General features: G+C 45.5%; 1 protein-coding gene and 1 long non-coding RNA gene across 5 annotated transcripts in view; both read right to left on the minus strand.

Annotated features, from left to right (window-relative positions):
• PPARGC1A (PPARG coactivator 1 alpha) overlaps positions 1–9,586 on the minus strand; it is a 360,670-nt gene that overhangs the window by 327,223 nt on the left and 23,861 nt on the right. The window lies entirely within an intron of this gene.
• LOC106035766 (uncharacterized) overlaps positions 1–9,586 on the minus strand; it is an 84,087-nt gene that overhangs the window by 51,822 nt on the left and 22,679 nt on the right. The window contains exons 4-5 of one of the 4 annotated variants that reach the window (XR_001206965.3): positions 9,499–9,563; positions 1,022–1,085 (exon numbers count right to left, since the gene is read on the minus strand). This is a non-coding gene — a long non-coding RNA (uncharacterized lncRNA). The other 3 variants (XR_010830982.1, XR_010830983.1, XR_007157778.2) reach the window with 3 other exon arrangements.

Here is a 9,586-nt window from a genome sequence, read left to right on the forward strand (position 1 = left end):
AGAAGTGTGAGGTGAGCCTTATTTTGACATGAATGTTTTAGGTTTGTTGCTATCACCAAGTTACTCAAGTAAATAAAAACAAAAAATCTGGCATGAGTTACAGATGACTAACAATATCATGACTAAATGACAAATGAAACCCATTCTTAATACACTAAGTAATGCCTAATCGCTTAAAACAATTCTACGTGACGTGTGCATGGATGGGATCTGAAATAGATGACACCGCTCACGGCAGAAATTTCCACATTATACTAGAAACCTTTCTGAAATCTAAGCTCAGTGCTAAGTACCAGTCAAGCATGGAAATGAAGCTTTAGAAAAAAATAAGAAAAAAATGGAAAAACTTTATGCCACAACCTAAATCAGAGTTTCATCTGCATCTTGGATACTGTGCACAGGTAGGGCTGCCTCGAAAAGACAGCAGAACTGGAAAGCTTGATGAAAAACATGGACCAGCTGCCATGTAAGGAGTGCCTGAAAAGGTAAGGGATCCTCAGCCTGGCAAGTTGGCTGGACAGTTTATGATAAATGTCATAGATGTCTATAAAATCACAAGTGAAGAAAGTAAATAAAGAATGATTTTCCAGTGTTTACCCCAAAAGAAACAGAAGTCATCAAATGAAATTAGTGGGTGGAAGACTCAGAAGCAGTTTTATTTTTTCCTACAACATGTAGTGAAGCTGGGACACCCACTCCAGAAGTGGAGGTCTACACCCGAAGTGTTCATGGGTTTAAAATATCAATTGGACAAATACATGGGGAGCATGGGGACACATACAGCATGTGGAACTGTTTAATTTAAAAACCTGCGTCTAAGGAAGTCCCAGGTAGCTGGAAATCAGAATATACAGGTGAAGGTTTTCAGCTAAAACACTATCCTGGGCCACCACAAGCTTTAAAATAAGCCTTTGCGGTCTTCCTTATGTTCCTTACTGAAGGAGTAAGTTTCACAGAAATGGATAGTTTCTTCCAAGTTCCTCCAATTCAGATAGCACCCAACCACCTGTTAATACCATACCTGTTCTATCTACTTCACCCTCTGATCAACATCATAGCTACGTCCCACTGAACAGGAAGAGCTGCTGGAAGAAAAAGTAAAGAAGAGATATGACAGAAGTCGTTTTATTCTTTCTTCCCTGTCAGTATTATGTCAGCATAAAAAGAAATAGCTGCTTTTCCTAGGGTTTTTTCTTCCCTTTCCTCACTCTACCCATTTACAGTGAAAACACTGCAAATAAGATTAAAATAGTCTTCTATAGCAATAGCATGTTACCAGCAGTTAGGAACAGAACTTAAGTTACTGTCAGATTTAGTGCAGGTGTCTTTATCCTTTAGATTACAGTATTACAGCTCTCTCCCTTAAAAATCTTACAGCAAGATTTTGAAATGACATCACAGGTTGCAAAAACAGAACAGGCTTCTCATAAATTTCTACTACCCAGGCACTACAGTAAGAGCATTTTTGCCATCTACCTCATCTCTTTGCCAATGTAACACAGAACCATCATTAGTCTTTCCAGCATGCAGCAAATTAAGTTCCAGTGAATTGTCCCTTCCAGTTTCAGGTGTGGGCAGATAAGCTGTTCTCCCTTCCAGCTCTCCTAAGGGGCATACTTACCTTTCTACTGAGCAACTACAATCGGTGCAGATTTTAAGAACTTCTGCCAGAAGATGCACAGTATCGGTGCCACTTTACAGAACGCTATTTCATCACCAGATATCAGGGTAATGCAGAGTGTGGTGCATAGGAGTTAGCTATTCAAAGACTCGGCCTTAGACTACACGTACGCTGATGAAGACTGACTTTGGGGTTTTCCTTGAGTATGAACTCAACATGCAAAGCTGCTTTGTATCACCGTAAGTTTAGATATTATTGTGGCATGTAAGACAGCCTTTTGTTCCTCACAAGCCAGGGAAGTAAATTCTCAGAGCACCCGCTGAGAGAAGAAATCCTGCACTAACCAAAGGAAGATGGAATTTTTTTTTTTAAATTGTAAGTTATATACTAAAAAGAATCTAGCTAATTCAAGCATCAAAGCTGACTCTAAAGGAACAGACTCAGCTGAAAACCACCACCACCACCGGCTCTCAAAAACTGATTTGTGCTGAAATCTGCTGGATGTCAAGGGAACAAATTGGGGCAGTATCTACATGTAGGAACCTGGCTCACAGGCCATGTGACAAAGGCCACAGCTGGTAGCAGCATACAAGGCCATATAAGCCTTCAGTATGACTCAGCACAGCTGCTTGTCTGTTACATTTTTGTGATCAAATACTCCAAAAACTCACACTATTCCTTCTGTGAACTGCAAGTAGCAATGGACGCCACATCCCACCCGGCTCTATTCTGTTAGTGCACCTTCATCTCACCTTCCGCAGCTTCCTGCATGGGTAACGTGCAAGAAACCTTCAGAATAGCTTCCTGCATTTCCATGAATGGAGTAGTTTAAGTGACAGAGAAGCTTTTCCTAGTGTGTCAGACTCTGGATAAAAATTTGGAAACCATCAGAAGTGATTCAGGAATCTAAAAAGCTTTTCCAATAGTGGCTTCTGTTCTCAGAAGCTTAACTCTCATGAGGAATACAGTAAGGCTGGGGGGTCCCAAAACTCAGACATTTTTGAGCATATGGCCATTTCTCTTCTCCAGATACTGCTTCTCACTTTACTGTTTTCATGTATTTTTCACGTCTGTTATCCTACTCCTGCTGTCCTCTTGTTTAACTAACTTAATTCTCTTTTTTTTTTTTTATCCTTGTAAGGGAGGTTCATCTCTTCACGAATTTACCCTTTTCTCTCCAACACCTGGAAGCCTGCACATACATGAAAAAGAAAAGATGACCTTCTGGATTCAAAGGCCTCTTCCTCCACTGTAGCAATCTTCTAGGCACTACTGTTGTGCTGGGCCTAGAGAAGCGAAGGAGGAAGGTTCAGGCCGGGGTAGTTCACACTCCCATCTCACGAGTTACACGCTGTCCTAATCTCACTGCCCTGATGACACAGGGAGACACATGCTCCCTCCACCTGAAAGCCTCGTGCTACGCACGGGACCCATCTCACAGACGGAAAGCCAGCCGTAATTCCAGAGTTATCTTTCCCCTTTTGCTGCAGCAGGACAGGCTGGATTTAGGTTACAGCGAAACTTGGAGGCAGAGGCTGCAAAGGGATGCCCCAGCCTGGCAGCACGGTAGCTGTGCTGGCTGCACCCCACTTGCTTTAGATCTCCACAGAGGCCCCAGGCTGGCTCTATTTCCGTGCTATTTCAAGAGCTGCCACACTTTGCTCTCACTACACTTCAAATTTAAAGGGCAGCAGGACACTATAAAGCACAAGGCTATTATCCCCGGGTCGTGGCAGAGCCCAGCAATCTCCAAACAATCACGGGTTCAGATAATAGAGAGGCCCATTTCTGCAGGCTATAAAAGTAGGAAGGAGGGGTCCCCTGAGCCAGCACACAACTCACAGCCAGTTGGCCAGCTCCCCCAGTCACTGACAGACAGATTCTTTCCCTGAGGCCAGCTGGCTCGGAAGGAGGCAACAACAGTGATGCTCTAGGGCTTCAACACAGACAATCATGTGAGAGAGAGACGGAAAAGACGTAGCAGGTCACCAAGTTCATTTATCTGCCAATGCAAGAAAAGATTTATGTGCTGAGAGTATGACCAGTGCACCAACACTTGAAGACTTGAGTTTTCACATCAAACCTCAGTGACTAGCTCTGACATTTGGATAACTGAGGTGTTTGGGCTAGACTGCTTCACATCACCGAGCTTTGACTGATCAGTACACAGAAATGGCCGTCGCCTCCCAGCACAGCAGTGAGGCACTGCCGAGGCGTTTTGTTTAGCTTAGAAAGAACTTACTGTGCAAAGCAGAAGATCCTTAAGAAACTTAATTGGACAGCTCTTTTCTCAACAAAACAGAAAGCAAACAAAAGACAGAACGTATTGAAAAGCATGCAGGATAGCGTACTGCTAACGCCGCTACAAAGACTTGATGTGTATGCAGATATAATGCTACTGCCAAACACTTGTTTGTCTAGCTTATAAAAAAACTACTTTTCTTTTCCACCTCTAATGCCTAGGAATAGATTGAGCTGTTTTGACTACCACATATTTGTCTCTCCTTCAAAACAGACATAAGCTTCAGCATTTCCTGGACTGTTCTGCCAGCTACTGCTCTGCTGGGTCAGTCATCTTCTGCATCAAATAATACTGCTCATAACGCTACAGAGGTGCCTCGATTACCTATACTGAGATAATCACTTCTGCCACCATATTCTTCTTAGACATTCAGAGAGACATCTGACTTCAGGATTAGGGCACATCGTTAGAGTGCACAGTTATGCTCCTACATGACACATGCCATGCCTGTTATGTGACATTTCATACTGACAAATTACAATTCTAATCCCTTATATACAGGCAAATTTTGCTTTTCTAAGCCTAGGAGGCCGTGCTGTTCTTCCTCTTTAAGATGGGCTTTATTGCCTGTTCTTCTGCCTGAGAGTTACTGCCCTGCTCCTGCCAAGAACTGCCCACTGACACATTTACATTACTGCCATAAGGGGCACTCCTCTGCACTTGTATCCCATGTGCTAAAAGAACAGCCTCTTCTCAGCCGTACCTGGGGAAAAAAAAGAGATGTCAGATTCACAAAAAAATGGCGTGTACTAGAATCAACACAGTGATTTTTCTAATAGCAGCAAAGGAGCACAGTCAGGAAACAGGGGCAGAGGTAACGTCAGGATCAGCACAAGCAAAATTCAAACACCCAAACACTTTGCTTCTCAAAGAAGAAACATCAGCTGGTTACAGAGAAGCATTACCAACCAACTGGATTATAAAATAAACCAGCTTGCAGTTCTCCTCTCGACTATCTCTAGATTCTGATTTTCAGCACAAAGATTGATGCGTCTGCAGATGGATGCACAGGTAACGTGAGTCCTTAAGAGTTCTTAAGCACAGATTCGTTGAGGGGTCAAAAGCGGTCTGTGCAAACTAGTGCATTTAAAACCACAACAACAGCGAAATCTGCACAAACCAGCACAGAACTGTACTGGCAGCGTGCCTCCACCTTCAGGAGCACTACCCAGGCAATGCCGTTCCTTCAGCTGCTCCTGCAGAAGGACACCTTGCACCCAGCAGCTCCAGTGCCAATGGACTGTTAAGATCAGGAAAGATTACACTACCTATGCAGTATTCACCTCTACTGCATACTGCATTGAGATCACAGGGAGGCTGTAGAGCAAGTCCCTGACACATACCACTGCCAGTTGTGCCCTTCCTGCCGTGGACGCTGCTTGTTCCTAGGTTCCACGTGAAGGACTAGTTCACAGGTGTTGTTCCTGCTCCCAGAGAAGGAGCGGGAATCCTTCATGATATAGAGAGGAATCACTACACATGTAAATCCAGGCACGTGAAATCAGCAGAACTTGTACATTTCTGTCTCTGCCAGGGCAGTGCTTTCAAACTTCATTATCTTCTACTCACATGTTTTCCAAAAATTCATAAACACCACGAACTGGGTTCTCCCACTTCACCCAAAATACAAAACAAACTTCTTTGTGTCAGCCCAAACCATTCTGTGATTCTACGATTCCTGCTTCTAAGCCCCTCTTTAACATACGGGACAAAAAAATTAAAAAGCTGTGCTTTGTAAAAGCTATAGTTCCTTCATCTACAGAAACAAGCTGTGCTCAAAAACTGCTTAGCTTACATTATTTCTAAACCACCCACAAGCTCCATGGAATTTGATACAGCAGATATGCATAATGCTTGCTGCACTTGAGACTGCAATAGGAGATGTGTCTGCTGAATCAGCCTTCACGAACCAGACTAATCATAAGCTTTGGGTAGCACAGAACTGTTCTCATGAGAGCACAACGAATTAAGTGTGCACAAGGAAGTCTGGTTCACTAATGGATCCCACATATACGGCTTGGCAAATTCACCAGAAGATGATCCAAGCGAGGACAGGGGAAGAACTTTAGGTAGGCAGGAAAGACAAATCAACTGACACCAGAATAATCTTCTCAGCTGGGCAAGGCGCAGGGAGCAGCTGCTCCATCAACCACCCCACTGAACTCATTTCCCAGCAGTGGTTAGAGAAGCAGTTCTGCGAGTCAAAATTTTATAGGCATCAGCAGCCGAAGAAATCTGGCTGTTCCTCTTTCAAGAGCAAAACAAGCAGGAGAACAGCACACAGCTACACTACTGAACTCAAACATATCAAGACCTGGGTACCACAGTATCCTTCTGCCAACTTACAACAAGCTACCTAACCTGCCCATATGCAAGTCTGTGCTCCAAAGGACTTGGTGTGGTAGGAAACACTACAAAGTCAGAAAAAACAGACTGTAACCATTAATAGAGCTCTTCCTGTAACTCCAGAGACTGTTTCTACCAACACTCCAAGCACGCAGTAGGTAGTGACAATCAGCTGTTATCTCTAATATGCCAGTTATACCGTGTCTTAAGGCAAACATCCTCACCTCCTGTGGCAGCTCCCAGTTCAACGACTCACTCTGACCAGGCCATTTGCTATTACACTAATAAAGATGAGATTTGTGTCCCCTTCGGCCGTCTAGGAGTAATGTATTTGAAAAAGCGCAATAAAATTCAACCACTGGCTGAGGGTCAATCGTCCTGTGGACACATTTCTTTCCTTAGGCTACTAGAGGAGCCCAGACCACTTTTGACAGACCACTGGTTAGCACTACCTGCAATGCAATCCACCTCGGGTATATACACTTCCCCAAATCCACCTGCCTGAAAAGCTCGACAGGAACACAAAGCTTTTTGTCTCACAGGGTATGTTTTACATGCAAACCAAACCCGATACAGCGCTTGCATAATGTTTTGGGGAGAACAGGAGAGAGCTGCATGTGTGCTATTAACATGACATAAGGCGCTAGCAAATGAAGTCAGAAAGTCTCCTAAACAAAGTATTGATTCAATTGGTTTCGATGGAAATAATTCTATATTGTGTAGAAGACACGAACATCTTCGAACTAAGGATGAAGAAGAACATCACGAGCTAAGGATGAGGAAAAGGCTGAGGTGCTTAATGCCGCCTTTGCCTCAGTCTTTAGCGGCAATACCGGTTGTTCTCTGGATACCTGGTGCCCTGAGCTGGTGGAAGGGGATGGGGAGCAGGATGTGGCCTTCGCTATCCATGAGGAAATGGTTGGCGACCTGCTACGGAGCTTGGATGTGCGCAAGTCGATGGGGCCGGATGGGATGCACCCGAGGGTACTGAAAGAACTGGCGGAGGAGCTGGCCGAGCCGCTTTCCATCATTTATCGGCAGTCCTGGCTATCGGGGAGGTCCCAGTTGACTGGCAGCTAGCAAACGTGACACCCATCTATAAGAAGGGCCGGAGGGCAGACCTGGGGAACTATAGGCCTGTCAGTTTGACCTCAGTGCCAGGAAAGCTCATGGAGCAGATTATCTTGAGGGTCATCACGCGGCACTTGCAGGGCAAGCAGGCGATCAGGCCCAGTCAGCATGGGTTTATGAAAGGCAGGTCCTGCTTGACGAACCTGATCTCCTTCTATGACCAAGTGACGCGCTTGGTGGATGAGGGAAAGGCTGTGGACGTGGTTTACCTTGACCTCAGTAAGGCTTTTGACACCGTTCCCCACAACATTCTCCTCAAGAAACTGGCTGCTCGGGGCTTGGACTGGCGTACGCTTCGCTGGGTTAGAAACTGGCTGGATGGCCGGGCCCAGAGAGTTGTGGTGAATGGAGTCAAATCTGGTTGGAGGCCGGTCACTAGTGGTGTCCCCCAGGGCTCAGTACTGGGGCCGGCCCTCTTTAATATCTTTATCGATGATCTGGATGAGGGCGTCCAGTGCACCCTCAGTAAGTTTGCAGATGACACCAAGCTAAGTACGTGTGTCGATCTGCTTAGGGCAGCAAGGCTCTGCAGGAGGATCTGGATAGGCTGGAGCGATGGGCTGAGGTCAATTGTATGAAGTTCAACAAGGCCAAGTGCCGGGTCCTGCACCTGGGGCGTAACAACCCCAAGCAGAGCTACAGGCTGGGAGATGAGTGGTTGGAAAGTTGCCTGGCAGAGAAGGACCTGGGAGTATTGGTTGATAGTCGGCTGAATATGAGCCAGCAGTGTGCTCAGGTGGCCAAGAAGGCCAACAGCATCCTGGCCTGTATAAGAAGCAGTGTGGCCAGCAGGTCGAGGGAAGTGATTGTGCCCCTGTACTCGGCTCTGGTGAGGCCGCACCTCGAGTACTGTGTTCAGTTTTGGGCCCCTCGCTACAGGAAGGACATGGACGTGCTCGAGCGAGTCCAGAGAAGGGCGACCAAGCTGGTGAGGGGTCTGGAGAACAAGTCTTACGAGGAGTGGCTGAGGGAGCTGGGGTTGTTTAGCCTGGAGAAGAGGAGGCTCAGGGGAGACCTCTTCGCTCTCTACAGTTACCTTAAAGGAGGCTGTAGAGAGGTGGGGGTTGGTCTGTTCTCCCACGTGCCTGGTGACAGGACGAGGGGGAATGGGCGAAAGTTGTGACAGGGGAGGTTTAGGTTGGATGTTAGGAAGTACTTCTTTACCGAAAGGGTTATTAAGCATTGGAACGGGCTGCCCAGGGAGGTGGTGGAGTCACCATCCCTGGAGGTCTTTAAAAGACGTTTAGATGTAGAGCTTAGCGATATGGTTTAGTGGAGTACTTAGTGTTAGGTCGGAGGTTGGACTCGATGATCTTGAGGTCTCTTCCAACCTAGAAATCTGTGATACTGTGATCTTCTCATATAGACCAAATGAAAACGACACTCCAGTTTTTTCTCCTCTAAACAAAAGCCAAGAGTCAGAAACAACAGTGGATGTGAAAAAACAAATCGTGCTTTTGTTTCCTTCTCTTTCTTGTATGAAGGATCAAATAGTTTTCTTCTGATTAAGTCTTATTTATTTTTATATATATATATTTCATATACGTCAAATTTAGTACCAAGGCTGGTATTTCCCAGTTGCCTGAAATAAACAGCTAGGTTTCATTTCACCATATTTTGTCTATTTTGGTTAGCGCCTTGCTGAACTGTTAGAGATTTGCAACTCTCTCATGGTGGTTTAACACCAATGGGTAGCTGAACACCACCAGGCCACTCTCTCACTCCTCATCTTCAGAAGAAAATACTACGAGAGAGAGTTGTACGTTTTTCATACAATGAAAATAAAACCTCAAGGGCTGAGACAGGACAGGGAAATTGCTCACCTATCTCTGTCACAGGCAAAACAGACTTGGTGTAAATGAGATTAATGTAATTTATTGCCTATTACTAACAACCTAAACTAGCGAGCAACTAAAAGCAAACTAAAAACACCTTTCCCCCATCCACCCTCTTCTACCTCCTCCCCCTGAGCAGCACAGGGGAACAGCACCCGTGTCCGCTGGCAGTAAACACACGAGGTACACGTACGTCCAGCACGCTGGTCAGGTCAGGATGGCAGGAGAAGGCCTGCTTTCACAGCCCACAGACATACACGTACCCAAGGAGTTCACGTCCCTCTGTCAGGTTTCACCTGCTGGAGACCTGGGGCATCCTATCACTTTACTGTGAAGGAAAACAAAATCAGA

Source organism: Anser cygnoides, chromosome 4 (genome assembly GCF_040182565.1).
Source record: "Anser cygnoides isolate HZ-2024a breed goose chromosome 4, Taihu_goose_T2T_genome, whole genome shotgun sequence".
NCBI classification, from domain to species: domain Eukaryota; kingdom Metazoa; phylum Chordata; class Aves; order Anseriformes; family Anatidae; genus Anser; species Anser cygnoides.